Source organism: Lonchura striata, chromosome 35 (assembly GCF_050655825.1).
Source record: "Lonchura striata isolate lonStrDom1 chromosome 35, ASM5065582v1, whole genome shotgun sequence".
Taxonomy (NCBI): domain Eukaryota; kingdom Metazoa; phylum Chordata; class Aves; order Passeriformes; family Estrildidae; genus Lonchura; species Lonchura striata.
The window spans coordinates 9,335,357-9,351,875 of record NC_140737.1 but is presented as its reverse complement, the minus strand read 5'-3'; the positions used below and the strand labels follow the sequence as shown (position 1 = coordinate 9,351,875).

The window sequence follows — 16,519 nt, the reverse complement described above, 5'->3', positions numbered from 1 at the left end:
GGTGGGGACAGGAGCCACAGGGACGAGGGACAGGCATCAGAGGGGCCTGGGCAGCTGGCAGGGGGCACGGCCTGTTCCCTGGCCCAGCAGGGGACAAGGCAGGTTCAAGAACACCCTGGTGACACCGGGGAACCTCATGGGACGATGGGTGAGTTGGGACAAGGCAGGTCCAAGGACACCATGGTGACACTGGGGAACCTCATGGAGCCATGGGTCAGTTGTGACACTGTCGGGACCTCGTGGAATCAGAGGAGACCATTGGGAAGCTCCCATGGATCCAAGGGCCCAGGGTGACACTGTGGAGCCCAGAGTGTCATGGAGGAGCCATTTTAACACTGTGTGTCCCCATGAAAGCAAGGGAACATGGGACAGGCTGATGCCTTAAGTTTTAGCTTCCATATTTTCCCAATTCTGTGCTGTATCAGTCTGTAACTCTGAACTTCATACAGAGTGTCAGCAAGTTCTTTTACAGTGTAGTCAGACAAAACAATCCTTTTCCTGCCCGAGAACCATAGACACCGCTGCAGCTTCGGGCCCAAAACTTGAAAACAGCAGCGAATTGAGGAGAGCAGACTGGGAGGGTGGGGCTGCATAACGTGAAGGTATAATTGGACAATTAACCCCAATATGGAAATGAACCAAATATTTAAAAAGTGTGTAAACACGTGACCTGGCATCCATCCTGGATGTACCCTCAGCCAGGCCCTTGTACTGCCCAGGTGAATCCTTTGAAGGCCTTTTTAATAAATCCCCACTTTAGTCCTGTAACACTGTCCAGCCTCTGCTCTAGGTGCCCTCTCAAGGCATCAAGGCCTGGCTGGCTGGGCCACCTGGGGGCCACCTGACAGGTCCAGCTGACCTTGGCATGTCCAGGGCTGCTGCTCATCTGCCCCTGGAGCACTGTGGCTCGGTGCTCTCCTTCCTGTGGAAAGAACTGTCCTTCTCTTCCAGGTGCCCATGGCCAAAATCTGGATTCCTCTTCTTAGTTTGCTTCTATGCAAAGATTGTTCCCAGATGAAATCTGCCAGGACAGACAGGTCTGGCTGGCTTGGGCACCCAGGGGCCACCTCTCATCTTCCTGTGAAACACTGGGACCCTGTGCTTTTCTTTCTAATGGGAAAAAAGCACCTTTCACATTCAGGCACCCATGGCCAAAGTTGGGAATCCGCCTCCAGGATTCCCTATATCCAGGGATTTCTCCCAGGTGAAAGCTTCCAGGAGAGACAAGTCTGGCTGGCCTTGGTCTCCAAAGAGCTGATTCTTATCTGCCTTTGAAACACTGGGGCTTTGTGCTTTCCTTTCTGATGAAAAGAACTCTTCTTCCTGCCCAGGTGCCCATGGCCAGAACTGAGATTCCACCTTCAAAATTCTGAATATCCCAGGATTTCCCCCAGATGAAAGGTGCCAGGAGAGACAGGTCTGGCTCTCTTGGCCTATGGTGACCACCTCTCATCTTCTTCCAAAACACCTGGGCTCCACACTTCTCTTTCCTATGGGAAAAACCATCCATCTCGACCAGATGCCCATGGCCAAAGTTTGGAATCCTCCTCCAGAATTCCCTAGGTCCAAGGATTTCTCAGTGACAAAAGCTGCCAGGACAAACAGGTCTGAATGGCCCGGCCTCCCAGGAGCCTTCTCTCTCTGCTTCTGCCCCTGCAATACGGGGGCTCTGGGCTTTCCTTCCTATGGAAAAGAACCGTCCTTCTTAACAATGCAGAAATGGCCGAAATTGGGGTTCCACCTCCCAGATTCCTTATATCCAAGGGTTGCTTTCAGAGAAAAAAATACCACAACGGAGAGGTCTGGCTGCCCTTGGCCTCTGATGGTCATCTTTCATCTGCCCCTGAAACACCAGTGTTCCGTCCTTGCCTTCCTATGGAAAAGAACCGTCCTTCACCTCCAGGCAGCCAGGTCTGAAGCTGGGATTCCACCTCTAAAATTCCCTATATCCAAGGACAAAATCTGCCAGCACCATCTGATCTGGCTGCCCTTGGCCTCTGGTGGCTGTGGCTCATCTGCCCCTGCAGCACTGGGGCTGGGTTGTTCCCTTCCTGTGGAGACTATGGTGGCACGGTGAGGACCTGGTGGAACCATGGAGTCCATTGGGACTTTGGGGCCATGGTGACACCGCGGGGCTTCATGGAACCCAGAGACCACCATGACTCTGTGGGGCCTTGTGGAACCATGGAGACCATTCCGACCCTTCAGGGCCTCGTGTCACCAAGGGGGCATTGTGACACCTCAGGGCCTTCTGGAAACAAGGGACCAGGCTCCATGGAATGAGGGGAACAGGGAACAGGTCTGGCAGGCTTGGCCTCCCAGGGGCCACCTGACAGGTCTGGCTGATCTTGGAATGTCAAGGGCTGCTTCTCATCTGCCCATGAACCACTGGGACTCTGTGCTTTCCTTGCTGTGGAAAAGAACTGTCCCTCTTTTTTGACACCCATGGACAAAATTGGTACTTCCCCTAAAAAATTTCCTGTATGCAAGGGTATCTGCCAGAAAAAAACCTGCCAGCTCTGGCTGGCCTTGGCCTCTGATGGTCGCATCTCAGTTGCCTCAGAAGCACTGGGGCTCTGTGCCTTCCTTCCTGCAGAAAAGAACTGACCCTCTTGTCCAGGGGCCATGGCAGGAACTGGAATGTGGCCACCAAAATTCCATCTATCCTTGCATTGCTCCCAGACAAAAGCTGCCAGGACAGACAGTTTTGCCTGGCCTTGGCCTCTGGTGATATGAGCAGAAGGTTTTCCTTTGCAAACACCTTGGACAGGACCCAGAGATCTCCCGAGCTGGGTTTTGCAGGCCTCAAGAACATAACCCATGTATGGAGGCTGATGTGCCTGGGCTCAGTTGTGAAGAGACTGAGGACAGATCAGGAGTGGCCTGGCAGGGCTTGAAGGGTGGATTCCAAAATGGTGGAGCTTTTCTCCATAGTGGGAATCAGGCAGGGAGAGAAATTATGCCACAAATGCAGCTGGGGAAGGACAGACGACACAGGAGGAGAAAGGAATTTCCCTCCCAGGGCAGGGCTGTGGTGCAACACGTCCCCAGCAGGAGCCTGGAGCAGCCCAAGGCTTTGTGTGGCCAGGCAGGGGCAGCAGGAGGCAGAGCTGCCAGCAAAGGAAGGGCCAGCGAGGTGGGGCAGCCGGGGGTGACGACAGCCTGCAGGGACAGAGGCGCAGGGCAGGGACACCGTGGGACAGCCTGGGCTGCAGAGGGCTCAGGGATGTGCAGCAGCTGCAAGGCCCTGACAGAGCCAACCTGTGCAGCCCTTTGGCCATGGCTGCTGGCCCTGGGCCTGAGGCCACGAGGGGACAAGTGACCCTTGCAGCCCTGGGGCCTCAGTGCCTCCTTGTCCCTGCTCAGCAGCCTGGCAGGGGCCGCCCCATGGTCCTGCCCTTGGCACTGCACATCCCCACATGCCAGTGCCCATCCCGGGAAGAGCCCTGAGCAATGAGGGAGGGACAGGATCTGCCTTGCCAGGGGCTGGGGCTCAGGCCTGTGCCCTTTGCATTCCTGAAACACATCCAGGTTTGCTCAGCACCAGAGACACCTTTCCCTTGCTTGTCCCCAGCTGTCATCAGTGTCTCCAGTGTTCTTCTCTGACTGGAGCCTGGGGACACTTTCTAAGTTGTGTCCTCAGTGGGACCCATTAAAACTTCAAGAAACTTTGGAGTTTTAATTTAACTTTGAGTTCTTGAGAAGTTTTTTGAAGACACTCTCAGGGACTGAGTCTGATGCAAACAACACCAAAGCCCTGAGAGGGTCAATAAAGTTTTCCTATTCCAGTTGTGGAGAAAGATTTCAAAGTGCTTGTAAGAAATACACATTCCTGTTTTAAAGGGTGTATTTTATGACATTTCTCTTTAGATCAGAGGCTATTCAGCATTCTGTGCTTGATATTGAGCCAGGGTCTCCCCTCAGGAGCTCTGGCCTGCTCAGAGAAGCTGTGCCCTGAGCTCTGGCCCAGCGTGGACAACCTTGCTCCACATTGCCCCAGCCCATCCTGCCTGTCCTCACTCACCTGGGACCTGCTGTGCTCGCAGAGCTGGCTGCACCCAGCCTAAGAGGGGCTTTCCCTTTTTCTATGTTTGGAGTAATCTAAAACCCCTGAGTTTCCCATGAAAACAGACACCCTCCTCAGGTGTGTGGCAGCCCAAGGCGCCACCAAAACCACTCCAGACCTGCCCTGGGCCAGCTGTGAGGGTGGATCATCAGCCCCAGCTGCACTGGGCACTGCAAGGGGCTGTGGCCATGGGCACTGCACTGACCCCACTGCTGGGTTTGGCTGCCACGGCAGCCCTGAGAAATTAAACTGTCCTTGGAAACACTGGGGAGGACTGGGACATACTGGGGAACACTGGGAATGCTGTGGGGTACACTCGGACATACTGGGAGTGAAACTGTTGGGGTCTGGGACAGCCTGGGAACATGAGGAACACTGAGGGGGAATCTGGGTGGGCTGGGATGGACTATGGGGGTACACTGGGACACACTGGGACATACTGGGAGTGAAACTGGGGGATACTGGGACAAACTAGGGACATTGTGGGGAAGACTGGGCAACACTGGGGCATATTGTGGATGACATTGGGAGGAACTGGGAGGGTCTGGGAATGAACTCAGGTGTATTGGGAGGGAGTGGGGTCTACTGGGAGGGCCTGGAGGGGCACTGGGGCTGCACTGGGTTGTACTGGGGATGAACTGGGCTGTGCTGGGAGGGACTGGAGGGGCACTGGGGCTGTACTGGGGATGAACTGGGCTTTGCTGGGAGGGATTGGAGGGGCAGTGGGGCTGTACTGGGCTGTACTGGGGATGAACTGGGCTGTGCTGGGAGGGACTGGAGGGGTTGAATGGGCTGGTCCCGCTCCCACCAACTCCCATTGGTCGAGGCTCCCGCCCATCACATCTCCCAACCAATCAGTACCAGGGATCATAGCTCTGGGGGCGGTGCCTAGAGTCAGCGCCATCTTTCCTTTTGCCTACATCTCCCATCATGCACCGCAGCCAAATAGAGCCCCATTGGGGCCGGGACTACAACGCCCGTCATGCCTCGCGCTCCACAGAACCCGGGTACCGCCCCCATCTGTCCCATCAGTGCCCCCCAGACCCTCCGGGATCCCCAAGTGCCCTCAGCGCCCATTCGGGACCCCCCAAAAGCGTCCTCGGATCCCCTGAGTGCTCCCAGCCTCACAGGTGCCCGGTACAGCCACCTGTGGGAATTCCTCTCCTCTCATCCCCCGCGGCCCCAGAGCCCCTCAGAACACAGTTCCGCGCCTAAAATTCCTGCCGCGCCCTGCGCCCTGAGGAACCCGGTTAAATCTCCCCAAGCTCCCCCGAGTGCTCCCCGGACCCCGAAGGGCCCCAAATTCCCCTCGCTGACCTCCAGGGCCCGGACCCCCGAGTGCTCCCCCGGACCCCGAACTGCCCCTCAGGATCCCTGAGTGCCCCTCCAAGCGCCCGCCCGGCTCCCCCAGGGGTCCCCCAGACCCTCAAGTTCTCTCTGAATTCCCTCCACAGACACAAAACTGCCCCAAATGTGCCCAGAAATGTCTCCGTGGGCCCCAAAGTGGCCGCTTTTACCCTGTCTGTGAAAATGATAAAAATGATGATAAAAATAATAAAAATAAAGAAAATTGGAATAAAGAGGGCAAAATCTATAGCCAATTGTGGTCAATGAATTAATGAAGAGAATTGTCTTACTTAGAACCAATGACCAATAAGTTTTTGGTTGCAAAACACATACAGAGATTTTTTATATATAAGCATTAAAATGAAATAATAAAATATTGAATAATGGTTTTATGCATAACCAAGTAAAATTTTAATTGTTATTAAGATAAAATTAATTAATATAATTCCTTTAATTAAAATTTAACTAAATTTTAATTATGAAAAAAATGCATAATTTTTTAAAAATGTTTTTGGATGTCAGTCCCAGGTGGGCAATATCTGGGGGATAAGGGGCATGTGGTAAATGGATGTGATTCCTGCTGAATAAGTTGTTGTCCTAGATTGCAAGGCAAGATGTATTCAATTGCTGTCTCTTTGAGGTTGGTTCGCTGCATTGTTTATTTTATCTTTTAATTTTCTTCCCTAATAAAGAACTATTATTCCTGCTCCCATATTTTTGCCTGAGAGTCGCCCTTAACTTCAAATTTATAGCAATTCAGAGGGAGGGGTTCTACATTTTTTTTCCCCATTTCAGGGGAGGCTCCTGCCTTCCTTAGCAGACTCCTGTCTTTGCGAACCAAGACAGATTTTGGCATCCAATGTGCAGCTCGAGGGCACAGGAACAAAAAAGGGAATAACAGTTCTTGAGTAATCCAATTTTTGTGTGCTGCTACAGAAACCTCGTTCAGCGGCACCCTGTGCTCCAGCCTGCCCTGGTTTGGGTGGCACGGAACCGTGGCTGCATTTCTCCATTTGCAGGCCCTGATCTAAACACGGCTCCTACAGCCAAGGCTGCTGTGGCTGTTCTCCGGTTTGTTTTATGGGTGAATAAGGGGAAGAATTCATGGATCTTTAACTTCCTCTGGGAAGCAGGCACATGGATTCACAGCTGTCACACACTGACTGTGTGCTTTTGGGGTTACTTTAATAGTGGCACCTACTGTGAGGAAATGACACCAGGGGAAATTTTCTCCCAAGCCTTTAACCATCTCTTTGGGTCTGCCCCACCAGTTTGTGAAGGGCTCAGATCCACTCCAAATACCAATGATCTCATACAGGGGCTGTGTTGCTGTTAGCCCTGTTCTATTTGGCACTGAGAGACAAGGGAAGATTAACCTGGATAACCACCCTGACACCCAGCCCAGAACCTGACACGGCCCCAGAGACCAGGGATGCTGCTGCCCCAGAGCCTGACCCTGCCCCACAGCCACCCCAGATATGAACCACCCAGACTGGGTGGGGGTCTGGTGAGGGAGATGCAGGAGATGCTGAAGGAGTGCATTTCCCCAGCTGGTGAGAAGCCCTCCCCCTGCCTCGAAAAAGGAGAGTCTGATGGGGCAGCAGTGGAACCCACAGATGTTACAACTGTCCAGGTTCCAGCTGAGCCACAAAGGCAGCCACAGCCAGCAGCAGTCGCCCCTGTAGAAACAAGGAGGTCTAAGATGGAATCAGAGCACCCAGATAAGGGAAGGCCCTTACAACCCACAGGGGAACCAAAGGTTGCGATCATCACCAAGTCCCTGATGTACAAAAGTCTCCGTAACCTGCACAAGGACATTGTACGACGGAGACGTGAGGCTTATACAACCTGACTGCTTCAAGTCTGAGACCTCATGGGTACAGGTGTCCAGCTGGATAGTGGTGAGGCAAGGAATTTGGGACCCTTGACCCAGGACTCAGGTATGAATCAGATTTTTGTAAGGGAGCCAGGGTCCCTTTCCCTCTGGGAGCGGATTTTAATGAGTGCCAGAGAGAGGTTTGTCCACAGGGTGACAATGCAGGAGCACCAGCACAGAACGTGATGGAAAACCTTGAGGAAGGGATCCAACAGCTGAGGGAAGTGGCAGCATTGGAGGTACTCTTTGGGAGGGATGGACAGCATGATAATGACCCCAACAAGGTCAGGGGCACAGGGCAAATGCTGTGGAGTCTGGCAAGGCTGGGGCCATCTCAGTACACCACCTTCACTGCCACGATTAATGCCGATAACAGCCGAGAGACAGTGGGCTCTGCTGCCAACAGCTGAGAAATTGTGAGAGTATGATCCATGGCCCAGTGCAGGCTCATGGCTCTGCTGTGGGCAAGGAACTCAAAGAGGAGATGAGGGAGATGAGGGAGGAGGTGAGGAGGAACAGTTCCCACATTGCCCCAGTGCGAGTCACAGGCCCCAAAGTCAGAGCCCAACGTTCCCCAGCCAGAGAGAGAGGGTACGCCCCACGGGCTGGCCTGGAGTTCTTTCTGCGTGACCATGGGGAAGACATGGGAAGGTGGGATGGGAAACCCACTTCTGTCCTGGCAGCGTGGGTGTGTCGGCTCAAGGAGGGAAGCACTGACGGAGGGAATTCCAGTAAAGTGATTTGTCAGATCACCTTTAAAATACCTCTACCATGTATGCCTAGGAAAGAAACAATAACCAGGGTTAGAGGGGCCCTGTCTCTAGCCAGGGAGAAGCACTGGAAAACTGGATCTTCTGGATGGTGTGGATCCGATGGCCTGGCACATCAGTGCCACAGAAATATGAAGCCTTAGCTGACACTGGTGCACAGTGTACCCCAATGCCATCGGGACATGTGGGGCAGAACCTGTTTCCATTGCTGGGGTGACGGGGGGATCGCAGCAATTGACCCTGTTGGGAGCCAAGGTGAGCCTGGCTGGGAATGAGCGGCAGAAACATCCATTGTGACCGGCCCAGAGGCCCCGTGTGTTCTGGGCATAGACTTCCTCCAGAACGGCTGTTACAGAGACCCAAAGGGACTCAGGTGGGCTTTTGGCATAGCTGCTGCAGAGGCAGAGGACATTAAGCTGTTGAACACCTTGCCTGGACTGTCAGAGAACCCATCTGCAGTAGGACTCCTGAGGGTGGAAGAGCAACAAGTACCAATTGCCACCTCGACAGTGCACAGCTGGCAGTATTGAACGAATCGGGATGCCGTGATCCCCATCCACAGAATGATCCATGAGCTGGAGAGCCAAGGGGTGGTCAGTAAGGCCCACTCACCCTTCCACAGCCCCATCTGGCCTGTGCACATGTCTGATGGAGAATGGAGATTGACTGTGGACTATTGTGGCTTGAATGAAGTGACTCCACTGCTGAGCGCTGCTGTGCTGGACATGCTGGAACTCCAGCACGAGCTGGAGTCCAAGGCAGCAAAGTGGTACGCCACTGATGACATTGCTAACGCGTTTTTTTTCATTTCTCTGGCAGCAGAATGCAGGCCTCAGTTTGCTTTCACCTGGAGGTGTGTGCAGTACACCTGGAACCGACTGTCCCAGGGGTGGAAACACAGCCCCACCATCTGCCATGGACTGATCCAGGCTTCACTGGAAAAGGGTGAGGCTCCAGAACACCTGCAATGCATCAGTAGCATCATTGTGTGGGGGAACACGGCAATGGAAGTGTTTGAGAAAGGAGAGAGGATCATCCAGATTCTGCTGGAAGCTTCGCCATCAAGAAGAGCAAAGTCAAGGGACCTGCCTGAGAGATCCAGTTCCTGGGGTAAAGTGGCGAGATGGACAGAGTCAGATTCCAACTGAGGTCATCAATAAGATCACTGGGATGTCTCTACCCAGCACCAAGAAGGAAACACAAGCTTTCCTAGGTGCCATAGGTTTTCGGAGAATGCACATTCTCAAGTATGGCCAGATTTTGAGCCCTCCCTACCTGGTCGCCCACAAAAAAAAACAATTTCCACTGGGGCCCTGAGCAGCAACAAGCTTTCACCCAGATCAAGCAGGAGATCGCTCATGCTGTAGCCCTTGACCCAGTCAGGACAGGACCAGATTTCAGAAGTGTCTTCAAAGTGGATAGACTATATTGAAAACAATGCAGAGAGAAATGTTTTGCCCTTTTAACTTTTCTTTTCCTATTTATATCTTGATATCAGCAATATCCAATTGATATTGACCCCCAGCACCTTGTTATGCAATCTGAATACATATGAAAATCATGATCCTTCATGGCTGACAATCAATAACACTTTGTCCCTACCTCCCCCATTTCCCTCATCCAACCCCTGGCACTCCTATGGATCAGGAATGTTGTGGCCAGCAGGACCAGGGCAGTGATTCTTCCCCTGCGAGAAAGAGTGAAAATTTAACAGGGTAGAAATCCATTTGGATTTAGGTGAAATGTGCTGCTTTGAGCTTGCTAACATGAGTGAAATATGCTGTTTAGTCTGGTAACTGCAGCACTAGGAAAGTTGCCCCAGCTAAAGAGAAAGAATGCAAATTTCCACACTAAAAAGAGATAAGAAAGACTCCTTGGGCCTTTAAACAGACCACGCAGAGTGACCCAGGAGTTCTTTCTGTACTTTCTGACAGAAACAAGTGCAACTAGCTCTAAGTGCAACATGAAATCATCAAAATGAATATGCATGAACCTATTGTGAAATTCTATGCCTATGGAAATTAATTAAGGGTAATAAAAAAGGTTTGGGACTTCTCAGGGGTGCGCATGTCCACTGAAGGGCAATGAGTCCCTACATGTGTCCAGCACTGTAAATAAACATACCATTCCTTACAAATCTTTATTGGAATTGTGGGGTTTTTATTTTTCATCCTTATTTCACCTGTGCTGGGCACTGGTTGGGCAGCACCTCGAGTGCTGGGTCCAGTTCTGGGGTCCCCAATTTAGGGAGTGTCAGATTCCAGGACAGTGCAGCACCAAGGAATTCATTGTGGCACTCTGAGGCCTCATGGAACCAAGAGGCCACTGTGACCCTGAAGGGCCTTGTGGAACCATGCAGAGCTTTGTGACAGAGCAGGACCTCATGTCATGATGGGGCCATTGTGACCTCAGGGAACCAAGGGGCCAGTGCTGCCCCTCAGGAACTCACGGAATGCAGGAAACATGCTTGACACTGTGGTGGCCCTTGGGACCAAGAGGCCATTGTGACACTGTGGGACCAAGGAGAGCATTGCTGCCCTGCCAGACCTCATGGAACCAAGGATCCACTGTGACACTGCAGGGCCTTGGGGGACCACGGTGACATAGTGACACTGCAGGGCCCAAGGATCCAAGGGACTTTGTGACACCAAGGGGTCCCATGGAACCAAAGGGACATTGTGACACTGGGAGGGCTCATGGAATCATGGAGACCATTGGGACACTCTGGGGACTCATGGAACTCTGGTGACACCAAGCTGGCTGGGAGTCTGGATCTGCTGGAGGGTGGGAGGGCTCTGCAGAGGAACCTGCACAGGCTGGATCCAGGGCCCAAATCCAACAAGGTGAGGTTTAATAAGTCCAAGTGCCGGGTCCTGCACTTTGGCCACAACAACCCCTGCAGTGGTACAGGCTGGGGACAGAGGGGCTGGACAGCAGCCAGGCAGAAAGGGACCTGCAGGGACTGATGGACAGCAGGATGGACATGAGCCAGCAGAGTGCCCAGGGGCCAAGAAGTCCAATGGCTCCTGGCCTGAATCAGGAATGGTGTGGCCAGCAGGAGCAGGGCAGTGATTCTTGCCCTGTGCTGGGCAGTGGTTGGGCAGCACCACGAGTGCTGTGTCCAGTTCTGGACCCCTAATTTAGGAAGTCTCTTCAATTTATGGAGAGGCTGGACTGTATGCAGAGAAGGGCAAGAAGGTTGGTGAGGGGTCTGGAACACAAGTGCTGTGAGGAGTGGCTGAGGGAGCCAGGGTTGTTGATCCTGGTGAAGAGGAGGCTCAGAAGAGACAAGACAGTGTCAGGGCACAGGTTGGACTTGATGACCTCCAAGGTCTTTTCCAACCTTACGGATTCTGTGATTCCCTGAAACCACCCTTGCAGCAGCTGCAGGAGGAGCCCTGGGCCTCCTCTTCAGAAGCTCCAGCAGCCCAGGTCCCTCAGCTTCTCCTCACAGCCCCAAAGCCCATCCTGTCAGTCCTGCAGAGCCTCTGCAGCTCCTCCTCACTGCCCAGAACAGGGAGCCCCACAGCCAGACACAGCAGCCCAGATGTGCCCCCCTGGCCTGGGGTGCCTCTGGCAAGGGAGCAGCACCAGGCACTGCAGGAGCCTGCAGACAATTCCTGCAGCACTTGTGGGATGATCCTGCTCCCCAAGGGACGTTCCCATGGTGCCAAGTCAGGAACTGCAATGGGGAGTGGGGCCAGAGAGGAAAGGGCAAACAGGGATGGGCTGTGTGCAGGGGAGGGAACAGGGGTGTGCAAGAGGAAGAAATCTGTGGCAGGAAGAGTAAAGAAATCAAAGGTGAAGCCAAGGAAATGTTCAGGGCAGTTTGGGGATAGCTGCCAGACAGCCCTGGCTCTGAGCAGCAGCATCTGCAGTGGGACAGAAAACTCCCAGCTGATGGGAACAAACTTTCTGGCTGACTGCAGAGGCCAGGACAAAGCTGAGTGGTTTCCCTGGTGTCCCCCAGCCCTTCCTGGCCCCAAGGGCTGATGGCATTTGTGCTGCCTCAGGTTCATGTCCCCACTGCACCAGCATGGGGGTGCTCCCGCCTGCTGTGTGCAATGCAAACAGGGGCTGCTGAGCCAGTGCTGCCATGTCTGTGCCTGCAAGGATGCGGCACCTCTGTGAGCTGGGGGAGAGGCCAGGGCTGCAGAGGGGGGATGCTGTTGGCAGCTCCCTGAGGACGCTCTGGGACGCTGCCCTGGGCTGTGCAGCACACTGGGGATGGATCAGCCCCTGCTCTGCTGCTCCTTCCCGTCTCCCCCAGGGCCCTTGCAGAGCACCAGCCATGCTGTTTGCCCCCAGCCTGCCCATGGCCAGCCTGGGGCTGCTCACGGGGGTTTTCTGTACTGAGCATTGGCCTGGCCGTGTTCTTGAGAGAGCCTGGGCAAGGAGCCTGGAGCCCCCAGGCCCTGGCCTGAGGCGTCAGCGCTGCCCCAGCAGTGCCCATGGCCTGTCCCTGCTGCAGCCCCGGCACTGCCACCCCCAGGACTGTGCCCGGCCCCGAGAGCACTCGGGCCCTGCAGCAACACCAGGGCCACCAGGGCAGCGGGGCAGGGCCACGGGAGCAGCACTGGCAGCACCAAGTGCTGCTGCTCCTGGGCACAGCTGCTGTGCCAGCACTGATCTGCCCCAGCTCTGCACACAGACATTGCTGCTGCAGCCCCAGAGAAGGCAACCAAAGGGCATCTCTGCAGAAAACTCTGCTGGGAGACACTTTAGTTTCTTTTAAAGCCTTTAAGAGTGCAGCCACTCATGGAAAATGTCTGTGGGCACAGGGAAGGTTTCACAGAGAGAAACAAAATGAGAAATGACACAAAAAATGATACTTTTTTGTGGACAAACTGAAAAACCTAAAACAAGGTGGAAAATAACCTCCATAATGAAATTAATAGGAAGTATCAAAGATTACTTTTATTTAATGTGATTTACAGAAATTTGCCAGCAGTTTAATGCTTCTGAAACCATCCAGTCATCAGTCTCCTCACTGCAGCCTTGAGTTCCTGGTTCCTCAGGCTGTAGATGAGGGGGTTCAGGGCTGGAGGCACCACTGAGTACAGAACTGACAGGGCCAGATCCAGCGATGGGGAGGAGATGGTGGGCGGCCTCAGGTAGGCAACTGTGCCAGTGCTAAAGAACAAGGAGACCACAGCCAGGTGAGGCAGGCAAGTGGAAAAGGCTTGTGCCGTCCCTGCTCAGAGGGGATCCTCAGCACGGCCCTGAAGATCTGCACATAGGAGAAAACAATGAACACAAAACAACCAAATAAGAAAACAGCACTAAAAGCAAGGAGTCCAAGTTCCCCTAGGTAGGACTTTGAGCATGAGATATTGAGGATCTGTGGGATTTCACAGAAGAAGTGGCCCAGGGCATTGCCATGGCACAGGGGCAGGGAAAATGTATTGACTGTGTGCAACAGTGAATAGAGAAAGCCACTGGCCCAGGCAGCTGCTGCCATGTGGGCACATGCTCTGCTGCCCAGGAGGGTCCCGTAGTGCAGGGGTTTGCAGATGGACACGTAGCGGTCATAGCACATGATGGTCAGGAGGGAAATCTCTGTTACTGCACAGAATAGAAAGAAAAAGAGCTGTGCAGCACATCCTGTGTAGGAGATGGTGGTGGTGTCCCAGAGGGAATTGTGCATGGCTTTGGGGACAGTGGTGCAGATGGAGCCCAGGTCGCTGAGGGCCAGGTTGAGCAGGAAGAAGAACATGGGCGTGTGCAGGTGGTGGCCGCAGGCTACGGCGCTGATGATGAGGCCGTTGCCCAGGAGGGCAGCCAGGGAGATGCCCAGGAAGAGGCAGAAGTGCAGGAGCTGCAGCTGCCGCGTGTCTGCCAGTGCCAGCAGGAGGAAGTGGCTGATGGAGCTGCTGTTGGACATTTGCTGTGGCTGCACATGGGCACCTGTTCATGGAGAAAGGACAGGGACAAGTCAGGAGAGGCTGCTTGGAGCCAAACCTGGGCCATTCCCTTCAGCCTGTCCTGCTGGGACTCACCCACCCTTGTTCCTGCTCTGGGAAAACCTTCACCCAGGTCCCTGCCTGAGCTCCAGCTGTGCTGGCTGAGTGTGCCAGGAGCAGCCAGGCCTGTGCGTGGGGGCTCTGGAGGAGCCATCCTTGTCCTGCTGCCCTGGGTTTGTGGCCCTGTGGCAGAGGGACAAGGCTGGATATTCAGTATTTGTCAGGGGAATAACCCCTACTGTAGAAAGTCTTGGTACCATCTGCATTCACACTTCTAAGAGAAATTGATGGCAGGGGTTGGATTTAGGAGTTGTTTTCCTACCCACTCACCATTCCTCGCTCTCTGAGGTCAGAAATCCCCAGCATTGCTGCTGCACTCAGAGTTTGCCACTGAGAGATGTGAGAGGCAAAGGATTCCCCATGGCTGAGGGAAGATGAGGGGCTGGATGGGTTTGTTGCACCAGCACTGCTCTGTTCAGCCCCCTCTGCTTCCCTGAGCATCTCCCTGGGCCTGGACATCCCCTCCTGAGAGGTGCCTTGTCCCTGCCACAGAGTGCTCACAGAGCCCATCCCACCCTGTGTGCCCTCGGCCCGGCCCTACAGAAACCTGCCTGTGTGCAGGGCCCTGGCTGGGGCAGGCTCTGTGTGCAGCTGGGCAAGGGCAGCTCAGGAGAGCCCTGCTGGGCCCTGCAGAGGTGATGCTGCTGCTGCCCAGGGCTGAGGAGTGGCTGAAGGCCCTTTGGGAGGCTCCCAGCAGAGACACTGACCACCCAAAGTCACAGTTCTGGAGTCTCTGTACATGTTCAAACATTCCTTTGATGATCCTGTGTGTCCCTTTCAACTCAGAATGTTCTGTGATTCTGGGACTACAATCCTGTTCTGCTTCTCTCATTCCCCTGTTGTCTATAATCAAAAGAGAAAAAAAAAGAACCCTTGCAACAGTGTTAGAACAGTGAAGTTAAAACCAGACCTTTATTGGAAGCTTCCAGGTGTCCCAGTGGGGATGAGGCACACCCAGCCCCTGATTTCAACAATTTGTTAATGTTGATTATTTAGGATATTTAACAGGAACATCCAATGGCAGATTCAGTACCCAGTTATACACCCCTGGCTCAACCCACTGGAATAAGTCCAGGGCCTTATTTGTCCCAGTTTTTCTTATCACTGCTCACATTCAAACCCCAAAATACTCTTCTTGTGGGTTCTTTCTCTGATAAAAAGATTATATAGCACTTTAAAAATGTATTTAGACAGGTTATAGTTCTAAAATCTAAGATAAGGTAAGGAAACATACTAGAGTTAATTAAGGATCATAAATACATTAAATATATAATAGTAGTTAAAAAGAGTTATTTAAGAGCTTAATAGAGTTAGTTAAGGATTATAATTTTAAAACTACGTAACAGTAATTTACAGAACTATGAATATATGAAAAATATATAAAAAGCAAAAATATTTTTATCATCATCACAACTTCATCATCTTTCTCCAAGCAGAAAATTGAAAACACTCTCAGGAAAGCTCCTGACCTTTACAGCAATCCCAGGCGTACCTTCTTTGGGAAGTGCCCTCTGGAGCTGGTCTGGAGCTGGGAGCAGCCCTGCCCCAGCCAGCCCCTCTCAGCAGCAGCACCTGCCCTGCTCAGGGTGGCTCCTTCCCCCCACAGCTCCTGGCCAGCGCTGGGAGCAGCTCCAGGGCCGGCTGAGAGCTGTCCCTGGCAGGCAGCAGAGTCCCTGGCCCAGCACAGCGCCCTGGGCTGCAGGACCCTGCTCTGCAGGACAGCCCTGGGCACCCCTGGCTGCTCTGCACAGGAGATGAGCAGAGAATGCACTCACAGGCTCTGTGGGCATTGGCATGTTCCAGCTTTAGGAGATGGCTGCAGGAGCTGCAGCTGCATTGTCCTGCAGCCAGAGGTTCCTGTGCCAAGGGCTGGCAGTGATTCTGCCCCAGGCACTTCTCAGCCCCTTCCCAGCCCTGACTGATTGAAGCTCTCTGTGCCTCTGTGCTGTGCCCGGGCTGGCTGCAGGCAGTGCCCCAGCCCTGCTGGGCTGGGAGAAGAGCTGCTCAGCAAGAGAAATGTGCTTTTGAAGCTCTGCTTGGTTATTAGGATCACCCTCTGTGCCAGGAGCCTGGCCCAGCTCAACAGCACAGACACAGCACAAGGACTTTAATGAACCTCTGGGGCTTTGTGCTCAGGCCCTGAACATCAGGCCCTGAGAAGGGAGCTGCAGAAACCTCTCCAGAACTCCAAGTCAGAATCCAGCTCCAAAGTTTCTTGGACTTTTAATGGGTCCCACTGAGGGACACGACTGAGAAAGTGTCCCCAGGCCCCAGGCAGAGCAGAGAAGTGGAGGCACTGATGCCAGGTGGGGACAAAGAGAAGCCAAGTCTTGGTGCCCTGGGGCACAGCAGGGTCTGTGCCACCAAGGGCTGTGAGGAGACACCTTGTCCTGAGGCCCTGGGGCCTCCTGGCACAGCCCCAGCCAGGCTGGGCACT

General features: G+C 53.6%; 1 pseudogene; it reads right to left on the bottom strand.

Annotated features, from left to right (window-relative positions):
* Nucleotides 1–12,824: 12,824 nt before the first annotated feature.
* LOC144248436 (olfactory receptor 14J1-like) lies at nucleotides 12,825–13,943 on the bottom strand (annotated as a pseudogene).
* Between the last annotated feature and the right edge of the window lie 2,576 nt (nucleotides 13,944–16,519).